The sequence below is a fragment of the Apis florea genome, unplaced genomic scaffold (genome assembly GCF_048593485.1).
Source record: "Apis florea isolate Af1SG1 unplaced genomic scaffold, ASM4859348v1 contig_2989_pilon, whole genome shotgun sequence".
In the NCBI taxonomy this organism is placed as follows: domain Eukaryota; kingdom Metazoa; phylum Arthropoda; class Insecta; order Hymenoptera; family Apidae; genus Apis; species Apis florea.
The window spans coordinates 510,080-520,073 of NW_028256685.1; positions in this window are offsets into that span (position 1 = coordinate 510,080).

A 9,994-nucleotide genomic window follows, 5' to 3' on the forward strand; every position below is an offset into this window, starting at 1 on the left:
CATGTGAACTTCCTTTTTCCTCGCAGTTTTCGGCCGAAACGTGAACCCGTTCCCGGGACCCGCCAACTATTCATCGCTTCGTTGAACATTCCTACGACCCGAAAACACTCCCGCTTCAAACTTTTCCCCTCTCGTTCCCCCCCTCGCCCACGGGACGAGGTATGCGCTCCTCTCCCCTTCCCGCCACGTTTACCTACAGAGGACAGAGGAAGTCAAAGTTTGGTCATTTATATATATATTTCGATTATTTCGAAGGCGGGATTAGATTAGACAGATAAGAGTATAGAATGAAATTCGAAGTAAAGGGAAATTCGACGACGAGTCGCGGATACGATTTTGAATATTTCCGATCAAATGAAGGAACGCAAGGAAGAAGATCTCCGTGCAACGTCTCGCTCTTGCGAAGATTAATCCTTCGAACGAGCGAATAAAAGGAGGAGGAGGAGGAGGAGGAGGAGGAGAAAGAGGAGGAGAAGACGAAGAAACTGAACTTTTCACGCGCCTCGAGATACGAGATAAATATCCCCCCGGGGCGGGGATATTTTCGGCGCGGATTCGCCCGCGATTAAATTCTCGATGCGCGGGGGGGGAGGAGGAGGGGGAGGAGGAGGAGGAATAGAGACGATTGCGGAGGAACGCATCGGTCAAGGTAAACAGGGGCGTTTTATTATTTGCGCGGCTACTTTGTTTGCGAAAATTACGTATTCGCGCGACGATCATTGTAGCACGGTTACGTGGTCCCCTTCCCCCCCCCCTCCCACGGACGGGCGGCGGAGAGGGATGCGGCCCAGGGCGGGGGAGGGCGAGAGAGGGCGGGGTTACGGGGCGAGAAGAGCGGAGGGTCGGGATGCGCGCGAGATCTCTGTTATTTTAACGTTTTTGCGAGGTCGAATGGACAGGTACCGTGCTAACCGATTCGTTTGCCGGCAACGTTATAGTTTTGTTCGAGTGGGCGGATGGGGCGGGGGCAGATCGAAGTGTTATTAATGCTGGTACGCGCGGCGGGAGGCAAACAAAAATAATTAATATTTATCATTCACGATTTCCGCGTGCACGTCCAATCGGAACGCAATATTCCCTGGAGCGGACGCGCTAATGCAAACGCGCCGCGGTACCCATCGAGAATTTCGTTCCGTAGACCATCCGCGTTAATTCGATAATGCTGATCACGCTCGACGGCGGATGGCTCGCACATTTATTTCGACGCTCGCGCGCGCTCTCCTCTTTTTTGATAAAATTGCAAAAATATAATGCGCCCGGCTCGTCGATAACGCCCGCCCGCCACCCCCCGAAACGAGATACAGATCCAACCGCCTCTTCTCCCCTCCCCTCCCCTCACCCCCCCCGCCCCCTCGCCGCGCTCCGCTGATCCTATAATCACCTACCGATTTAAGCGATTGGCTTTTTGAAAAATTAAAAAAAAAAAAAGAGAGAGAGAGAGAGGAGGGGGAGAGAGAGAGAGAAAAGGGGAGGGGAGGGAAAAAAACACCTGCCTCTCGCGCGAGCGAAATACATTTTTCACTTCCCTCTCTCTCTCTCTCTCTCTCTCTCTCTCTCTCTCTCTCGTTAATTCAGGAAGGGAGAGGCAGAATTATTTCCCGATTTCTCGCGAAATCGCACGCGAGATACGATCCATCTCTTTTCTTCTTCTTCTTCTTCTTCTTCTTCTTCTTCTTCTTTCGAAGATCGTGGAACGTATTATTCTCGTATCTAAGTTAGTTAGTAGGTATGGGCCGCGACCACGAAACCAACGGACCACCACCACCACCGTCCATTCCATTTCTATCATCGAAGCTCGTGGCGAAGGAGGGAGGAGGCAGGATGCGAAACAATCGGTCGACGGGAAGAATGGAAAAAAATTTTTGCCAAGTTCAGGAACCGTGACCGTGGCGGCCAAAATTCAACTCAACGAGAATCCTCGATTTCGTCGTGACGCCTTGCCCTCTCCCCGGAATTCCGTTGCTGCGGCTCGAGAATATCTCTCGCCTTCTATCGCGAATCTGCTTTTTCTCGTAGCGCAAGTGCCTCCTATTTTTAACGGGTGTAAAACTCCGAATCGGAGCGGGTGGCCGTAGCGAGAAAGTTTTCTGCTCCGCTCTATTAATACGCGGCGTCAACCATCACCCCAGCCATTTTCACTATTTTCCCTTCCTTTTTTTTCTCTCTCTCCCTCCCACTCCCCCCCCCCTACCCCGCCCCCTCATCGAAGATCGAGAACCCGTTAAATTCGGCCCACGGTTTACAGAGACCGACAAGTTTTTCCCCGTGGCGGCCGGTTGTCGGATCGGCCGGGCTATTTCTTTCTCTCAAATCAAACATTCTGGAAATAAAGTTTGGCCATTCTTGCTCCCGCACGCGAGCACGCTCTCTTCCCCGTGCACGTAACACACGTATGCAGCTCCTCCTGGCGGTACACGCACACGCAGTCCTTGTACAGTCACGCACAACGAAGTTTGGCCCTAGAGAGAGAGAGAGAGAGAGAGAGAGATTTAAGGCCGTTGCACCGGAACCCTCGAAACACTCGACTCGCGCTACCTAGTAGTGGGGCTACTGCTTACTCTCGCGTGGCCCGTTCGAATGCCCGTTTACCCTCCATTCTCTCTTCATCTCCATCGATCACTAATGAATCTCTGCGAGATCCCTGGAAAGAAGAAAAGAAAGAAAGAAAACACTAGAGAAATACGCGCAGGTTGAGGTTAAGGTTAAGGTTAACGAAGAAAGAAGTTAGGGGGATGGGAAGGAAGCGCGATTTCGATTTGGATGCATTTCCGTTTCTAAGTCGAGCGAAGTCGAGGAGGAGGCGAACGAAGGACGAGGGCAATGCACCAGAGTCGATGCACGCAGGGCGGGTCTTTCGCGGGCAGGTGGTCCCCGGCTCAAAGAACTTTTGTCGGGGCGTTGATCTTCCCCGAGCACGGGCCACGGGGAGGAACACACCTACCTCTCTCTCTCTCTCTCTCTCTCTCTCCTTCTTCTCGATAACGACACCTTCCTTCAAAGATCGGAGATCCTCTCAATCGACACGCTTCTCCGACTCGCAGCTTCTCCGGCTCTCGAATAAATACTCTCGATTTTCGCGTCGCGAAATTCGAAAGAAGTGGAGGAGAGAGAGAGAGAGAGAGAAAGGAAATGTCGTCTACGCCTACTCGGCATATTCGTTACGCGTCGATTCGTCTCGAACGAATAGATCCTCCGCGAAATTTTCGAAAAGGAACGAAGAAAAGTTTCGCGGCGTACTACGCATCGCTACTACACTCCGCGTGACTAAAAACCCCACGAGCGCGAGGTGTGTAACCGCGAGGCGTCCTCTTATCGGGCAACGTTAAATATTTATCGACTCGTCGTCGTGTTTGTTTACCTCGAGCGCGTATATAATACACGCGGAAGAGAACGCGTGAGGAGAGGAGAGGAGGAACGTTGGCGAAAAGTTGTGTCGGTGGCCGCGCCGCGATGGAGAAGATTTATCGGGCGAGGAGGTCCATCCGGGTCTCGCCGGTCGAGCTTTCTCCTCTCGTCGGATCGCGTGCTCGCGGTTTCTGGCTCGCCAGAGGAGAGTCGGCCGCGAATTCGCCGCTCCGGTCATTTAAATTCCGTGGTCTCGCCGATGGCCGCACGGACGGCGTTGATCTGCGAGAAGAATGCGAAGTCGGTTGAAAAACTCTCTCTCTCTCTCTCTCTCTCTCTCTCTCTCTCTCTCTGCCCCCGGTTCTCAGGAGGAATCGAGGACGGGCGGCGTTTCGAAGCCGAGGAAGGCGAAAGGGCTTCGTGCTAGCCGTAGTACACGAGGGCATCGTATTGCATGCACGACTCGCTCGCTGCTAGTAGTAAGCCGAGACGATTGCACGGAATGGAAGAAAAAGAAGAGGGAGAGGGAGAGGGAGAGAGGACGGATGAAAGCGGAACGCAGCAGCGGGCCTGAGCCGCGGAGGAGGCAGGGGGACGGGTAACGCTGCCGAAAACCGACTAGCGATTGCATTAAATAGAAGAGGCACGATGATTCTCGAGCGGCTGCTCGAGCAACGTCTCCTTCGTGGAGAACGAGAGACGGAGGAAGGGTGAGGGAGAGAGAGGGGCCAGAGGGTAACGAAGAAGCACTGTTGCCAAGAGGGGTGCGGGGCCGAGGATGAAAACGGAGGCGGCGGAGGAGAGAGGAGGAGGAGGAGGAGGAGGAGAGCGGAGGAGGAGGCGAAGCAAAACGAGGAGGGGGCTAGGGGAGAGGGGAGGGTCTAGAAATTAGGTTGTTGCACCGGGGCCACGGGTGGGAGAAGCCCAAGGCCCTTGTTACCTTCCCCTACGTGAATTTAGGCCGTTGCACTTTTCGGCCCGGTGTGGTGGGGGGCCTAAATAGGAGGAATGCGTTTGGTGGGGCACCGAGGCGCAACGACGAGCCACGGAGGGATAGCGCATTTAGGTGCAGCCTCGATTCGGAGAGGGGACTCTAGCAAAGAGACAGGGCCGCATCTGGCTTGCAATTTTTTCCTCCGTCCGTTTCTTGCGGGCCCTCCTCTCCTTTCCTCCTCCAGCCCGACCCGTGTCCCGATTTTCCTCCTTCTCTCTTCCACTTTTTCGAACGGAACACAGCGCTTTTATCCGTCGCCCTGAGTTTTCTTCCTTCGAAAAAGACTAACTAAGAAAGACTTTCGAAAGATTCGAAAGATGGTTATGGTTTATTTTTTTTTTTTTCCACGAAGTGGAAATAATTCTCCTTTCGCGCGAGATCCAACGTTATCGTATTGCTAAAACGTTTCGAAAACGCTAGACTAACTAACTAACTAGCTAGCTAACTAACTAACTAACTAACTAACTAACTAACTAAGTAAGTAAGTAAGTAACTAATTCGACTAACTCGTAGAGGGATTTTCTACGAACGAAGCCATTACTCCCCCCGAGTTCGAATGGCCCACATAGCAGGCCGTCTGGAAATTTTCACGCAACGAGTGGCCAAGGCGTGGCTTCGCGCGAATTTCTTACGCTCCCGTCTGCCCTGCTCGATTAGACTCGTCGCTTTCGAACGAAGGGGGAGGAAAAGAAACGTTATATCACGTTATACAGAAGAAGAGGCATTCGTATCGTATCGTTTCTAACACATTCGATCTTCCCCTCCCACTCCCCCCCTCCTCCCCCATCGTTCAAGAATTTCGTCCAAAAACATTGCTAATAATCGAGAATATATTTTCAACGCGAAACTTGAAGCGAAACGCGTTATCCGTCGCGCGACCGATCACCGAAATAAGATAGACAGACGAGACGAGAGACGCTCGAATCATCTCGCTCGGTTCAATTTTGATTCGATTCGATTTTCTTTTCTCCCAATTTTTTTCCGCCCCTTTCGAAAAAACCTCCTCTCCGCCCGCCTCTCCACATCGCGTTTCCCACGTCGAATCGAGGTGGAGGGCTCGCGAATTCGTAACGGACGAAACAAGAAAACGAAACGAAACGAGAAAAAGAAAGAAAGAAAGAAAGAAAGAAAGAAAAATTCGAAAGAATCGAGGAGAAAAATCGTAACGGATCTAACGGACGGCGGAGAGAGGACAAGCGGAGAAGAGAGGCGGAGAGCGAGCAGGCGAAGCGAGGCGAACGAAACAGGGTCCAACAGGGCCCTGAGAGAAACGTAGCCCCGGGAACAACTTGCATTTAGGCCGTTGCACCTAAGGTGGGGTTTGCCCACGCCGGTCCCCGGATCGTGTACAAGTGGGTATATAAGTTATATACCTATTCGCGAAGAAAGCGGGCAAGTGGACCTAGCAACTAGAGGGGAGAGCGTGGTGTGTGCTGGAACTGCATTACACGATGGGAAAGGGAGAGAGGGGAGGGAAAGGGGGGGGGGCCAGGCAGCAGCAGCAGCAGCAGCAACGCAAAAGTTAAAAGCGGTAGAAGAAGAAGAAGAAGAAGAAGAAGAGGAGGAGGAGGAGGAGGAGGAGGGGGAGGGGGAGGGGGAGGGGAGGAGGAAGGTGATCGCGATGCCGATGCCCGATGCGGTTCGTGTGTTGGTTACGTAGGAAAACGGTGGTGCAGCGGTGTGTAGTAGAAGTTGGAAGCCGTTGCACTTCTCTGGGCCCCTTCTGTGTCTCGTTCCCTCGAAGGCATCGGTGAGAGGGCGGTTAGAGGGGCGAGGAGCGCGGGGGCACCAACCGATGCATTTTGGGACTATTTGCCGGCGAGTGAGACCGGCGATGGATACGTTTTGCAGCAAGGGGGCAGGGGTTGGTGCGGAGTAGGGGTAGCGATGGCCGTTCAATTCTCTCTACACCTCTCTCTCTTCCCCTCTCTCTCTCTCTCTCTCTCTCTCTCTCTCTCTCTCTCTCTTTGCAACTTTTCGAACGGGCCCCTCGCTCGCGAGAAGACTCGTGTCGCGTTCGAACGTCGAATGAATTGTAAATCGTTCGAGACACGTGGAAATGTCGACGCGATTCCCTCTCCTTCTTTCTCTGTCTTAACGATAATATTTATATCGGGGAACGATACGCGGAAATTACTTTAATCGTTTATTTATATCGATGTTATACGATTATATACGGCGTCGTTTCGAAGCCGTTCGTCGTTTGTTTTCCTTTTCCTCGATCTACGTACTACTATATAATATATTTGTATTATTCGATTCGATATTTTCGTAATTTTTAATAAGAATAATTTTTAATTTTTTGAAGAAATAATTGTTCGTTTTTCTTTCTTTCTTTCTTTCTTTCTTTCTTTCTTTCTTTCTTTCTTTTTTTCTTTTTAATCCTCGGTGGAGAAAAAAGAACGGGTGCACAATTTTTCGATGGAAAGTGATCCGAAACGCGACGCGTTTGGGATCTCGAGCCCATCGCTAGGAGGGCAGGGGACCGATCCCGTCAAAGGGAAAGGAGGTTCAACGAGTACACGCACACGGGGACGTGGCAACCGGGAGAAGATGCCTAGCAACGCATTGGTGGGGAGAATTTTTGGTGGGCGGGGGCGCGAGCCCGGGGGGGAAAGCCTAGCATGCATTTTAGGTGCACGGCTCGGGCCCGGCCATCGAGGAGTGGGCCCAACGAGACGAAAGAAAGGAGCCTGCATCGTGGTCGCGGCGGTGGTGGGGGGTACGTAGGGTTCACGGGAGGTTTTCGACTTCTTTGGCCGCAAGAACGCCAACTAGTTTTTACAGTGGTTCGCAAATTTTCTTCGTTCTTTTCGGCCACGGTGCTTTATTACGCGTGCTTACACGCGTTTCCGGCCAAACAATATCCGATAATTTACCGATATATCTTACTTTCCGCGCGATAACCACGCTCCCTCGTTTCGCGTCACGCGACCGAGATTATCCGCGAGATGTCTTACGCAAAATCGATCCCTCCCTCGCAATTAAAAAACGATCGTTTCTTCGCCCGACTCGATTCGCCTCGCCTCGAAATACCTCTCTCTCTCTCTCTCTCTCTCTCCTCGATGGAACGCGATATGATCGAGAGTCGGTGTCGGACAAGGTGTTCCCCGATGTTCGTGACACTCGATATCCACCAACCCTAGCTACGACGATAAAGCGACGACGGTTACGCGATTTTCGGTGAAGCTGTCGGCACAGCTGTCGCGTCACGCTTTGAGAACGCGTCTCGAGCAAGAAGGAGAGCAGTAGTAGTAGTAGTAGAAGAAGAAGAAGAAGAAGAAGAAGAAGAGGAGGAGGAGGAGGAGGAGGAGAAAGCAACGGAGACGCATACTCGTACTAGGTGTATGAAATTCACGTGGCCTAAATAAAGAAGAATATATTCGCGCAAGAGAACGCAACTCTTCTTCTATGCCGTGGATTCGCCGTGGATTTCGATCGAAGAGAAAAAAAAAAAAAGAAAAAAGAAAAAATTCGAAAGAGACAGGGAGGGAGGGGGGGAAAGAAATGACGAATTTCGAAATTTCTCTCCGGACAACCTCGGGCCTCCTTACATGAAATATGTAACTATTCGCGAATTCGATTTTCGAGCGACTTTCAACGCGTGAATTTAAAATCAGCGATCGAAGTAGCGGTTGAATATCAAGCGGGATCCTTTCGAGCGACGCGTCGAAAGTCATGCGCGTCGAATATTTCCATTTCCGACAAAGGATTTATCGGTGCACGGGGCGGGAAACAGGGCCTACGATGAAACGCCGTCTTGGCCGTCGAAACAGGCGCATCGAGGGCCCACGCAGGCTTGGCACGCTAATTGCCGCACACACGCGAGCAGAAATGCATCAGAATCTCTGCTGCGCGTGCAACGCGAGTGCACGCGAGTCGAGCGTTACTCCGAGATTCGAGGCGCGGATATAAAAACGTGAACAGGGACGCCGATAAGGCTTGTGGAAACCGACGAGTTTTAAGCTTCGCTTCGTTCGTGCGTGCGACGATCGATCGTGCATCGAGTAGATCGATCTCTCTCTCTCTCTCTCTCTCTCGCATCTTGGCTACTTCGCGGAAGAGAGATTTTCTTCTCTCCTTTCTTTTCTTTCTTTTCTTTTTCTTTTTTTTTTTTTTTCTTTTTTTTCGTTAAGGGGAATGCATTTCGAAGGGAGGAGACAGAAGGGGCGATAGAATCGAAAGTTGACGCCGATACATCTCTTTGACGCGTGAGAGGAATCCGTTCCCGACGAGTGCACTGCAACGAACGACAACGTCACCGTCGCGCAATTACACTTGCCACTCTAAGGCTAAAGTGCTAGTGGTGAAAGTGCTCTTTTCGAGGGCCGGTAAAGGGGCGCCCTTAACTTTCGCAACAAATCCTTGACGAGGAATCGATGACACGGGCGAGCGCGAACGGAAGGATCGATCGTTCGAAGAGTCGCTCGAAACGAGTCGGAAGAAATCGAGTCGGACGTTCGATAAATATCCGAGGCTGAGTTGAAACGGGACGAACCTCCTCCTCCTCCTCCTCCTCCTCCCTTCCCTTTTTCCTTTTGTCCCGGCTTCGAAAGGGCGGGTTTCTCATTTCCTCTGTCCGGTATCCCCGGTATTCGCGTTGCTCTTACACTCGTCGTCGTCGTCGTCGTCTCCGTTTCGTTCTATCGACCAACTCGTTCGATTGTACACGCTCGCCGCTACTCGAGTTGTATCGTTGTCGAGCAAACCTACCTACCTACCTATCTACCTACCTACCTACCTACCTACCTATCTACCTACCTACCTACCTACCTACCTACCTACCTACCTACCCACCTACCCCCAGCCTCAGACCCACCCCGTTCGCTTCGCTTTGCTCGATACTGACGTAGGTGTTTCGTTTCGCCGCTCAGAGCCACAAGTGGCGTGCACCTTGTTGCTCGCGATCGGAATAATAGCGGCTCGCCTTTGCCAACGACACGTACCACACCGTTGTCTACACCTCGAACAATAACGGGGGAATATATATATATATATATAGATGTACGTTTCTAGAATACCATCGATGCATGTATATGTTTTTATATAAACCATGCTTCGCCATCCATCCGACACGATACGATTCTTCGTTCGAGGAATTATTCTGGCAAATGAGAAAGAAGGGAAAGGAATCTTTGAAAATAAACTAGGAATCTAGGAAGCCTCGTGGAATCAGCTTGCGGGATCATCCTGCCAGCGTAACCAGGATATTCGTTTAAACTTCGTCTTTCCTCGTCTCTCTCTCTCTCTCTCTCTCTCTCTCTCTCTCTCTCTCCCTTCCTCTCGTCTCTCATCGAGGTTGATATTCGTCTTCCTCTCTCGGCGTGCTCCTCCTCCGTACTCCCCTTCGTAGCCGCTCCCTCGTAGCCCAGGAACGCGAGTACTCCGACTCTCCTCGGTAAGGAGGCCATATTTCATAAGACTCTGCTGCTTTCCTCCGGTTGCTTTCCTTTCCTCCTCCTTCTGCGCCGCCGCCTCCTCCCCCTCCCCCTCCCTCACCCTACTCCCCCTGCTCCTGCCGGTGAAGCCGCTGTGGCTGCTGGTGCCGGTGCTGCTGCTGCTGCTGCTGTTCCAACTCCTCCGGTTCTTCTTTCCCTTTCCTTTTTCCTCTTTCGATGGTCGAACGGCCGAGCCCCGTGCCGCTGTCAGAGTTTC